Source organism: Elephas maximus, chromosome 19 (assembly GCF_024166365.1).
Source record: "Elephas maximus indicus isolate mEleMax1 chromosome 19, mEleMax1 primary haplotype, whole genome shotgun sequence".
Lineage (NCBI taxonomy): Eukaryota > Metazoa > Chordata > Mammalia > Proboscidea > Elephantidae > Elephas > Elephas maximus.
In genome coordinates, this window is record NC_064837.1 from 5,550,810 (window position 1) to 5,563,518 (window position 12,709).

A 12,709-nucleotide genomic window follows, 5' to 3' on the forward strand; every position below is an offset into this window, starting at 1 on the left:
CTGGTAAGATAGAATGATGTAATGACCTTTTAAAGACACAATTACAGCACCAGCTAAGTGGCAATACTTCGCAAGATTTGGGCAATATTCTGAAGGAGGCTGCATATGTTCTAAACCAGCATCCAATATGGTGCTGTTTCTCCCATAGCCAGGAATCACGGTTCTAAATATTAAGGATTGGAAATTGGAGTGGCACGTCACACTGTTACACCTACTGACCCCCTCACAAAATTTGTCCTTCCCCTCCCCATGACCCTATGCTCTGCAGGTCTAGAGATCTTAGTTCCAAAGCGGGGAATGCTCCCACCTGGAGACACAACACAGATTCCATTGAACTGGAAGTTAAGGATGTCACTCAGCAACTTGGGGCTCCTCATGCTTCTGCATCAAAAGGCAAAGAAGGGAGTTACCATACTGACTGCTGTGACTGATGTGGACTACCGAGGGGAAATCAGGTTGGTATCGCATAATGGGGGTAAAGAAGAGTATGTCTGGAATACAAGAGATCCCTTAAGGCATCTCTTATTACTACCATGCCCTGTGATTAAGGTCAATGGAAAACTACAGCAATCCAAATCCAGCATGACTATTACCATTAGTGTCTTGGTAGGATTGTGTCACCACACTAGGTAAAGAACCACAACCAGCCAAGGTGCTTGCTGGGGGTAAAGGGAATACGGAATGGGTGGTGGAAGAAGGCAGATCTAAGTAAGAGTTATGACTATGTGACCAGTTGTAAAAGCGAGGACTGTAATTGTTATGAGTATTTTTTCCTTGTATGTGTGCATGAAAATATGTTTGTTTTTTTTTTCAATGATAATATTGAAATGTAAACGGGCTAGTGTGTTTTTGGTTGTATACATGTTTTTTGTATCATGTTAGATGCAAGTATGACTTTGTAATTGTTTTTATTTAGAGATTGTGTATGATTTAAGGAGATGTGTACAGGTGCCAAATTGAGAAGAGGTGGACTGTGATGGCTAAGGTTGTGTGTCAACTTGGCTGGATCATGATTCTCAGTGGTTTGGCAGTTACGTACTGATGTAATTTGGCAGTATGTAATGATATAGTCATCCTCCATAATGTGATCTGATGTGATCAACCAATTAGTTGTAAGGGAAGTTTCCTCAGGAGTGTCCTGCATTTATTATATGGACATTCTGGTAAAGTTCACTCCCTTGCTCTGGATCCTGCATCGGGCTCGTCATCATCTGACCTCCGGTTCTTGGGATTTGAGCCAGCAACCTGACCTATTGCCTGCCAATTTTGAAAATCATTGGCCTCTGCAGCATGTGAGCCAGCAGCCTACCATTTTACATGCTGATCTTGGGCTCATCAGCTGCTGCAGCTACATAAGTCAGGAGAAGCCTCCAGCCTGATGCCTGACCCATGGACTTGGGACTTGGAAGTCTCTACAACTGTGTGAGCCATGTCCTTGAAACAAATCTCTCTCTCTTTCTCTGTCTCTGTTTCTGTATATACACATATACATATATATTGCAGTGGCTTTGTTTCTCTAGAGAACCCAGCCTAAGACAATCATAATCAAGGACATATAAAGTAATCAGTAATTTCTAAAAGAAAAAGAGTGTACATGTTACCTTATATGGTTACAATGCATTAAAATTAGAAGATAACAAAATTTACAACAGATGCTACAAAATCTCAATAATAGAAAATGGGAAAAAAAAAAAAAAAACTAACATTGCCCTATAAAGTGGAGCTATGGTGGCACAGTGGTTAAGAGCTTGGCTACTAACCCAAAGGTCGGCAGTTCAAATCCACCAGCCATTCCTTGGAAACCATATGGGGCAGTTTTTCTCTGTCCTATAGAGTCACTATAGGGTTACCTGAGTCAGAATCAAGTTTGCAGCAATGAGTTTGGGTTTTTTGGTTTTTTCCTGTAAGTATTATGCAAAGAGAAAAGTAAAAGCCCAAATACAGAACATTTAAAAGAGAACAAAACTGAAAACATTACACATAAAACTCAAAATTTCAAACTATGTTGTTATTGTTAGCTGCCCTCCAGTTAGTTTCAACTCATAGTCACCCTATATATAACAGAATGAAACAGTGCCCAGTGCTGCACCAGCTTCACAATCATTGCTACGTTTGAGCTCATTGTTGGAGCCTCTGTGTCAATCCATCTCATTGAGGTACTTACTCTTTGGAACTAACCTTTTACTTTACCAAGCACGATGTCCTTCTGCAGTGATTGGTCCTTCCTGATAACGTGTCCAAAGTATGTGAGACGAAGTCTCGCCATTGTTGCGTCTAAGAAGAATTCTGGTTATACTTTTCCCAAGACAGATTTGCTCTTCTGGCAGTCCATGATATATTCAATATCCTTCACCAAAATCATAACAAATGCATCAATTTTTCTTTGGTCTTCCTTATGGATTGTCCAACTTTCATATGCATATGAGGCAATTCAAAATACCCTGCTTTGGGTCAGGCACACCTTAGTCCTCAAATTGACATTGTTGCTTTTTAACACTTTAAAGTGGTCTTTTGCAACAGACTTGCCCAATGCAATGCATCATTTGATTTCTGTTGAATGCCTTTGTGTGGTCAATAAAACACAGGTAAACATCTTTCTGGTATTCTCTGCTTTCAGCTAAGGTCCATCTGACATCAGCAATGATATCCCTCATTCCACGTCCTCTTCTGAATCTGGCTTGAATTTCTGACACTTCCCTGTCTATGTGCTGCTCCAACAATTTTTTTTAATTATCTTCAGCAAAATATTACTTGCATGGGATATTTTTTTTAATTTTTATTGTGCTTTAAGTGAAAGTTTCAAAAATATATATATACCATGCAAGTATCCCATGCAGAGTCATTATACCAAAAAGAATTAGTTGATATTCAACCATTTCAAGAGGTGGCATATGATCAGGAACCGATGGTAGTGAACGAAGAAGTCCAAGCTGCTCTGAAGGCATTGGTGAAAAATAAGGCTTCAGGAATTGATGAGATATCAATTGAGATGTTTCAACAAACTGATGTAGCACTGGAGGTGCTCACTCGTCTATGTCAAGAAATATGGAAGACAGCTTTCTGGCCAACTGACTGGAAGAGATCCATATTTATGCCTATTCCCAAGAAAGGTGATCCAACTGAATGTGGAGATTATAGAACAATATCAATATCACACACAAGCAAAATTTTGCCAAAGATCATTCAAAAATGGCTATAGCAGTATATCAACAAGGAACTGCCAGAAATTCAGGCCGGCTTCAGAAGAGGATGTGGAACCAGGGATATCATTGCTGATGTCAGATGGATCCTGGCTGAAAGCAGAGAATACCAGAAGGATGTTTACCTGTGTTTTATTGGCTATGCAAAGGCATTTGACTGTGTGGATCATAACAAACTATGGGTAACACTGCGAAGAACGGGAATTCCAGAACACTTAATTGTGCTCATGAGGAAACTTTACATGGATCAAGAGGCAGTTGTTCGGACAGAACAAGGGGATACTGATTGGTTTAACCTCAGGAATGGTGTGCGTCAGGGTTGTATTCTTTCACCATACCTATTTAATCTGTATGCTGAACACATAATCCGAGAAGCTAGACTACATGAAGAAGAACGGGGCATTAAGATTGGAGGAAGACTCATTAACAACCTGCATTATGCAGATGACACAACCTTGCTTGCTGAAAGTGAAGAGGACTTGAAGCACTTACTAATGACGATCAAAGACCACAGCCTTCAGTATGGATTACGCCTCAACATAAAGAAAACAAAAATCCTCACAGCTGGACCAACGAGCAACATCGTGATAAATGGAGAAAAGATTGAAGTTGTCAAGGATTTCCTTTTACTTGGATCCACAATCAACAGCCACGGAAGCAGCAGTCAAGAAATCAAAAGACGCATCGCATTGGGCAAATCTGCTGCAATGGACCTCTTCAAAGTGTTGAAGAGCAGAGATGTCACTCTGAAGATTAAGGTGCGCCTGACCCAGGCCATGGTATTTTCAATCACATCATATGCATGTGAAAGCTGGACAATGGATAAGGAAGACCGAAGAAGAGTTGACGCCTTTGAATTGTGGTGTTGGCGAAGAATATTGAATATACTATGGACTGCCAAAAGAACGAACAAATCTGTCTTGGAGGAAGTACGGCCAGAACGCTTCTTAGAGGCAAGGATGGCAAGACTGCGTCTTACATGCTTTGGACATGTTGTCAGGAAGGATCAGTCCCTGGAGAAAGACATCACGCTTGGCAGAGTACAGGGTCAGCAGAAAAGAGGAAGACCCTTCAAGAGGTGAATTGACACAGTGGCTGCAACAATGAGCTCAAGCATAACAACGATTTTAAGGATGGTGCAGGACTGGGCAGTGCTTCGTTCTGTTGTGCATAGGGTCGCTATGAGTTGGAACCAACTTGACGCCCCCTAACAACAACAACAACAAGTGAAAGTTTACAAATCAAGTCAGTCTCTCACACAAAACTTATATACACCTCGCTACATACTCCCAATTGCTCTCCGCCTAATGAGACAGCCCGCTCCCTCCCTCCACTCTCTCTTTTCATGTCCATTGCGCCAGCTTCTAATCCCCTCTACCCTCTCATCTCCCCTCCTGGCAGGAGATGCGAACATAGTCTCAAGTGTCCATCTGGTCCAAGAAGTTCACTCCTCATCAGCATCCCTCTCCAACCCATTGTCCAGTCCAATCCCTGTCTGAAGAGTTGGCTTTGGGAATGGTTCCTGTCCTGGGCCAATGTGAGGTCTGGGGGCCAAAACCACTGGGATCCTTCTAGTCTCAGTCAGACCATTATGCCTGGTCTTTTTACCAGAATTTGGGGTCAGCAACCCACTGCTCTCCTTCTCTCTCAGGGGTTCTCTGTTGCGCTCCCTGTCAAGGCAGTCCTCGGTTGTCGCCAGGCATCATCTAGCTCTTCTGGTGTCAGGCTGATGTAGTCTCTGGTTTATGTGACCCTTTTTGTCTCTTGGGCTCATAATTACCTTGTGTCCTTGGTGTTCTTCATTCTCCTTTGCTCCAGGTGGGTTGAGACCAATTGATGCATCTTAGACGGCCGCTTGCTAGCTTTTAAGAGCCCAGTTGGCACTCTCCAAAGTCGGATGCAGAATGTTTTCTTAATAGATTTTATTAATGCAGTTAACTTAGATGTCCCCTGAAATCATGGTCCCCAAACCCCAGCCCCTGCTACGTTGGCCTTTGAAGCATTCAGTTTATTCTGGAAACTTCTTTGCTTTTGGTTTAGTCAAATTGTGCTGACCTCGCCTGTATTTTGTGTTGTCTTTCCTGTAACCTAAAGCTGTTGTTGTTAGGAGCCGTCGAGTTGGTTCCAACTCATAGAGAACCTATGCACAAGAGAATGAAACACTGCCCAGTCCTGAGCCATTCTTACAATCATTGTTATGCTTGAGCTCATCGTTGCAGCCACTGAGGGTCTTCCTCTCTTCTGCTGACCCTGTACTCCACCAAGCATGCTGTCCTTCTCCAGGGACTGATCCCTCTTGACAACATGTCCAAAGTATGTAAGACGCAGTCTCGCCATCCTTGCCTCTAAGGAGCACTCTGGCTGTACTTCTAAGACAGATTTGTTCTTTCTTTTGGCAGTCCATGGTATAGTCAATATTCTTTGCCAACACCACAATTCAAAGGTGTCAATTCTTCTCTGGTGTTCCTTATCCATTCTCCAGGCTTCACATACGTATGATGTGATTGAAAATACCACGGCTTGGGTCAGGCACACCTTAGTCTTCAAGGTGACATTTTTGCTCTTCAACACTTTAAAGAGGTCCTTTGTGGCAGATTTCCGGAATGCAATGCATCTTTTGATTTCTTGACTGCTGCTTCCATGGCTGTTGACTGCGGATCCAAGTAAAATGAAATCCTTGACAACTTCAATTTTTTTTCCATTTATCACGATGTTGCTTATTGGTCCAGTTGTGAGGATTTTTATTTTCTTTATGTTGAAGTGTACCCTGGTGGCGTAGTGGTTAAGAGTTTGGCTGCCAACCAAAAGGTCAGCAGTTTGAATTCACCAGGCGCCCCTTAGAAACCCTATGGGGCAGTTCTACTCTGTCCTATAGGGTCGCTATAAATCGGAATCCACTCAATGGCAGCCAGGTTTGGTTTTTGTTTTTGTTTTTTTTATGTTGAGGTGTAAGCCATACTGAAGACTGTAGTCTTTGATCTTCATTAGTAAGTGTTTCAAGTCTTCTTCACTTTCACTGAGCAGGTTTGTATCATCTGCATAGCGCAGGTTGCTAATTTGTCTTCTTCCAATCCTGCTTCAGCTTCTCAGATTATTTACTCAGCATACAGATTGAGTAAGTATGGTGAGAGGATACAACCCTGACTCACATCTCTTCTGATTTTAATCCATGCAATACCCCCTTGTTCTGTTCAAACAACTGCCTCTTTGTCTACGTACAGGTTCCAGATGAGTTCAATTAAGTGTTCTGGAATTCCCATTCTTTGCAATGTTATTCATAATTAGTTATGATCCACTCAGTTGAATGATTTTGCATAGTCAATAAAACACAGGTAAACATCTTTCTGGTATTTTATGCTTTCACTTAAAATCCATCTGTCCTCTTCTGAATCCAGCTTGAATTTCTGGCAGTTCTCTGTCAATGTACTGCTGCTACAGTTTTTGAATTATCTTCAGCATAATTTTCCTTGAATGTGATTTTAATAATATTGTTTGATAATTTCTGCATTCCATTGGGTTGCCTTTTTTTGGAATAGGCATGAATATGGATCTCTTCCCATCAGTTGAATGGGTAGCTGTCTTCTAAATTCTTGGCATAGACTAGTGAGCACTTTCAGCATTGCATCTGTTTGTTGGAACATCTCAATTGGTGTTCTGTACATTCCTGGAGCCTTGTTTTTCACCAATGCCTTTAGTGCAGCTTGAACTTCTTCTTTATATACCATCGATTCTTGAACATATAAAACAAAAACAAAACATCGTTGCCGAAGAGTCAATTCCGACTAATAGCAACCCTATAGGACAGAGTAGAACTGCCCCATAGGGTTTCCAAGGAGCTGGCTGGTGGATTCAAACTGCTGATCTTTTGGTTAGTAGCTGAGCTCTTAACCACTGCACCACCATGGCTCCTTCATAGTACACCAATTTCTAAAATGTTTGAAGATTGACCAATTCTCTTTCATACAGTGACTCTGTGTATTCCTTCCTCCTTCTTTGATGCTTCTTGTATCATTCAATATTTTGTTCATAGAACCCATCAATATTGCAACTGGAAGCTTGAATTTTTTCTTCAGTTCTTTCCGCTTGAGAAATGCTTAGCATGTTCTTCTGTTTTGGTTTTCTAACTCCAGATCTTTGCCCATTTCATTATAATACTTTTTAAAATATTTTAGAATATTTGTATTTTATCTATACATATTTATTTGTTAGAGTAATAATGTTACATACCAAGTATATTGCTACGCTAGTAAATATTGTGTGTAATATATGGCACCAAAAAAAAAAAAATGCCTTCAAGTTGTCCCAAACTAATAGCAACTCAACGTGTGTCTGAGGAGAACTGTGCTCCACAGCTTTTTCAATGGTTGATTTTTCCGAAGTAGATCACCAGGCATTTCTTCCAAGGCACCTGTGCTTGGACTGGACTCTCCAACCTTTTGATTAGTGGCTGAGCATTTTTACCGTTTGCAGCATCTCAGGATCCCTTATGGATGGTAAATACAGGCAGCTCCTGACTTACAATGTATTCAAGCTATGACATGACAGAAGGCACTTATGATCATCCTTTTTTTTTTTTTTTGTACGTTTTATCATTAGCAATATGTACTACATACAATGTTGCAGGGCACAACTTGCTGATGTTATCATTCTCAATGTTCACTTACCAATGTTCATTTTTATGATTTACTGTTCAGAACACTCTCATATAGCAGGCTATGGCCTGGTCTACAATGAAATCGGTGTCAGTGATAGAAAGCTGGGCAATGTTCAACTCTAACAACATACGGCAAGAGAGCTTTTCACACACCCGGCAGCCCTTACATCTCTGGTTTCATTGTTCCAACATTGACACTGACTTTACTGTAGACCATGCCTATACAGTGATCTTACCAAAAAAGCATCAGTTGTTAATCTGATGCTTAGTTGTTCAAGTTTCTCACACTGTAGCACCTACACTGTTTATACCCCCAACAATATGTCTAGTAAAAGAAGTCATGCCACTGAAAGTTCTAATCCAAAAAAGAAGGTGAGGAAGGCTCTAGACATGGCTACAAATATGAAAGTCATTCAGGCCTGTGACAATGAAAAGAAAGGTTGCAAAATATCATGTGAGGAAGGGTTGTCTCATTCAACCATTTTGACAATCATTAAGGATAAGAGTAGGATTTTAGAGGAAGCTATAGGAGAGACTGACACAAAATTGACAATTTTAACAAAGAAAAGGCAAGGGCCAATCCATAATATAGAAAATCTATTGATGATTTGGGCTGTTGTTGTTTTGTTGTCAGGTGCCGTCCAGTCGGTTCTGACTCATAGCCACCCTGTGTACGACAAAACAGAACAATGCCTGGTCCTGAGCCATCCTCACAATTGTTGCTATGTTTCAACCCATTGTTGCAGCCACTGTATCAATCTATTTTGTTGAGGTTCTTCCTCTTTTTCACTGACCCTCTACCTTGCCAAGCATGGTGTCCTTCTCCAGGGACTGGTCCCTCCTAAAAACATGTACAAACTACGTGAGACATAGTCTCACCATTCTCTCTTCCAAAGAGCACTCTGGCTGTGCTTCCTCCGAGACCCTCTTCTTGCAGTCCATGTTATGTTCAAGTCCACAAGAGTATACTTATGAGTTTACTGATGATTCAAACAAAAGCATGCAGCCTTTTTGAAAACCTGAAGAAACAGCAAGGAGAAGACTACCACAAGTACTTTAATGCCACCAAGGGCTGGTTTCATCACTTCAAAAGCAGATTTGGCTTACATAAGGTGCGTATAACTGGAGAAGCAGGAACCGTCAATGTTGAAGTGGCTGAAAAATTCAAGCATGAGCTGGACAAGATGGAAGAGGAAGCAGAGAAGCTGTCAAAACATTTTACAGTGAAAGGATTAGCAGGAGTTTTTTCTAAACTAAATCAGGGGTTCAGTTTCTTGAATACATAAACCCAAATGCTGATCTTTGCTAAAGTCGATAGGCAGACTTGGGAAGCAGTGAGATGTTACAGCAAAATATGTGAAGAAAATAAGAAAAGGACCATACAGACAACTCTCACTGGTTTTCTGACTAGAAACACCATCCGCATTTCCAAGGATAATCCAGGCGATCCAGAATCTTCCACAAGGAGGATTATTACTGAAACTGACAAAATGCCAATATCATCCAACTTGTCTTCATCGTCGAGTAAATTTTTATGATTTGTATATTTTTGATGTATGTAAGTATGTATTAGAGCCCTGATGGTACAGTGGCTAAGAGCTGATAACCAAAAGGTTGGTAATTCCAACCCACCAGCTGCTCCTTGGAAACCCTGTGGGGCAGTTCTACTGTGTCCTATAGGGTTACTACGAGTCGAAATAGACTCGACAGCAAGGGGTTTGTTTTTTTTTAATGTATATATTAAAATATGTCTGTAAGTTTATATTTAACATTTTTACCTCCAAAGACAAAGAAAGATCGTATTTATAAAGATATTGTTAAGAAAAGGAAAAAATAATGAAAACTAAAAAAAAAAAAAAGTGAAGTGTTCAACTTATGTTGGAATCAACTTACGATAAAGTTGTTGGAACGGAGCCCCTTCATAAGTAGGGGACTACCTGTATAATACACCATTATATACCTATAGAAATGAAAATAATACAATTATTATGGAACAATATGTACATACAATATAAACTAATAATCTTTTGAAATCACTTTTCTATGAACTCAGCCACCCCCCCGAAAAAAAAAAACAGGAAGAAATCATCTTTTTTAAGTAATTGTGACTTTCTTACAATTTCCAGAATTTCACTGAGTCTAATTCTTGCTGTGGTATTTCCTCCGGACTGGTTTTAGAAAGACATATTATGGAACCAGTTCTTGATAAGTCTGCATATTTGTGTGCTGAATTTCTTCAAACTGCCCTCTCAAAGACCTGCTCTCCCCACGTTCTGCAGGGAGAAAATGACTTGGAGGCGGAGAGAAGTGTCACACTCTATGCCCAGCTGGTCTGGATTATCCAGCCTCTGAGGTGTATCCGCTGGCTGCCCTTGCGTCCCGTGATAAATCATCTTCCTGCTGAACATCAGGCCAGACTGGGGTCTGATTCATTGGCTGAACGCTGCTACCTGACTCCAGGAGAAGTTTGTGTCTCTGCCCTATAACAGCCATCATGCTTTAAGAAACCTTCACATTTTTGAACAGTTACATAGTGTCCTCAGCTGAAGAAAGAGGAAGTCTGGAGTCTATTTCCGGCAGCTAGCAGGGAGCTGTTTTCCTCTCCTTGACATTAGCAAGGTTTGTCAGCTTGTTAATCTTTAAGGGGATTTGGGGTTGAAATTTTTGGGGGGTGGGGTTTGAGGTGGATAATATACGTAAAGCTCTTCAAAACGGTCTGGAGGAATAAAATCGATGCCCATGCTTTTTATGGCTATGATTCCCACTTGGCCTTGGGTTTCAAATCCCAGGTTTATGTGAAAGGAAAACCACAAACTATTGAATAGTGTAAGCACTATAATAATAGTTTCTACCTTTTTTCTTGATGACTTCCAAGTCTGTTTCCATAATTCTGAGGTAGCAGAAGCAATCAGTAACTGTAATATAAATTACATGTGGATTGAGCGCTCACGCATTTCAGGGTCCAGGTCTCCATGAGGCCAACGTTAACTCACAAGTTTGGCCTGGATACATTTTCCTTCTTCTTTATTATTTCTCTGCCTGATGCTCAATAACTAATTAAGAAGACTTGGTAAGAAAAGCAGAATTAGGGAGTAACTAGACTAACCCCCTTTCAAGAAAAATCTTTATTCTGATAAACGCCCCTAAATTGCAAAAATCACATTTGGGATTTGAGATAAAACAGAGAGGACGGAAAGGTTCTCTCACAAAGACCTGACTTTAGCAATTATACCAATTATTCTCTGACAAAACATATATTTGTCTTAGACAAGACGGTAGAGATGTGCCACATCTGGCAAACATCACATGAGGCTTCTGTATGGCTGGAACAATAACGCTATTGTTTCTGATAGTCGGTGGTAGGACGGAGTCAGAATGATGCCTGACTCTATAGACATTGTGCTCAAGTTCTCTCCTCCTTAGGAAAAGAGAAATCTTCTAAGAACTACTCTCCATAGATTTTTCTGGAGAAATACTATGCTTGGAACATCGCATACTTGCCATGGAGAGCAGTACTCCACGAAGTGTTATGGCTGCTGAGGAAGTACATCAGGGTCTCCTGTGGAAGTGTGGGAGGGAAAAGGAATGCGATCTCTCACTTGCACTTGAACTAGAACCACTGTGCTTTTATCTATCTAATATATTGGCTTCCTACATATGATCAGGAGGGATTAATCGCTAGAGGAGGACACCATGTTTGGTGAAGTGGAGGGTCAACAAGGGCAAGGAAGACCCTGGGTGCAATGATTGGTACAGGAGCCACAACAGTGAATTCCAACATGCTGGCAATCATGAGGATGACACGGAACTGCATCAGGGAATTTTTTCTTTTTCGGTTGTGCGTAAGGTCATGATGAGTTGGAGTGGATTGGACAGCACCTATTTTTCTATCCATCGATCTGTCTGTCTCCCTATCTATCCATGATCTAATGTGAAGAAACAGTTCCACTGCTTTAAAAATAAGTGGTGGATGGAGTTATTTGAAAATCAAATCTATGTGTGATATGTCACTTCACAAGTTTTCATTCCATTCCATTGTGGGCAGAGGTAGTCAAAACCAGCTTGTGGCACTCGATGGATTTCTCACAGAAGCTTCTGAATCTGCTTTGATAAGGTTCTAAAGGTTTGAAATATGGCAAGGAAAAATGCCAGTGCTCCTGGCTATGGAAATCACCAAGTCTTAGAGTCTTCTCTAAGTAAATAATCAATAAGGCTTGTCACAGAGTCATTATCCTCCTCCAGGGTTTGAAAGCCTGTGTCATCGCATGCTCCTGAAGAGTGGAAGTTGATTGGAAAGACGTAACAAGAATAATGCACACTTTTAAAAATTATTTTATTGTGGAAACATATACACCACATAATATTTGCCACTTTAACCATTTTTAAGTGTACAATTCAATGACATCAATTACATTCACCATGTTGCACAACCATCACAACTATCCATTTCCAAATTTTTTCATCACCCTAAATAGAAACTCAATGCACCTTCAGCAATAACTTCCCATTTACCTCTTTCTACAACCCCTGGTCCAAACCAAACCCATTGCCACAAAGTCAATTTCGACTCGCAGAGACCCTATAGGACGGGGTAGAACTGCCCTATAAGATTTCCAAGGCTGTTAATCTTTACGAAAGCAGACTGCCACATCTTTGTCTGGTGGAGCAGGTGGTGGAATAGAACCACAGACCTTTCAGTTGGCAGCCAAGGATTTAACCACTGCACCACCAGGGCTCCTTACAACCCCTGATAAAAAATAGCTACCGATAAACATTTGTTGCTATGTGTTTATCTATTTTAGATATTTCACGTAAGTGGGATCTTACAAAATTTGTCCTTTTACATATTACTCTA

At 40.8% G+C, this 12,709-nt stretch overlaps 1 long non-coding RNA gene across 1 annotated transcript in view; it reads left to right on the forward strand.

Annotated features, from left to right (window-relative positions):
• Positions 1-12,709, forward strand: part of LOC126063288 (uncharacterized) — a 153,191-nt gene that overhangs the window by 16,060 nt on the left and 124,422 nt on the right. Inside the window, exons 2-3 of the long non-coding RNA XR_007514256.1 lie at positions 269-455; positions 10,134-10,473. This is a non-coding gene — a long non-coding RNA (uncharacterized LOC126063288). The remainder of the gene's footprint in view (positions 1-268; positions 456-10,133; positions 10,474-12,709) is intronic.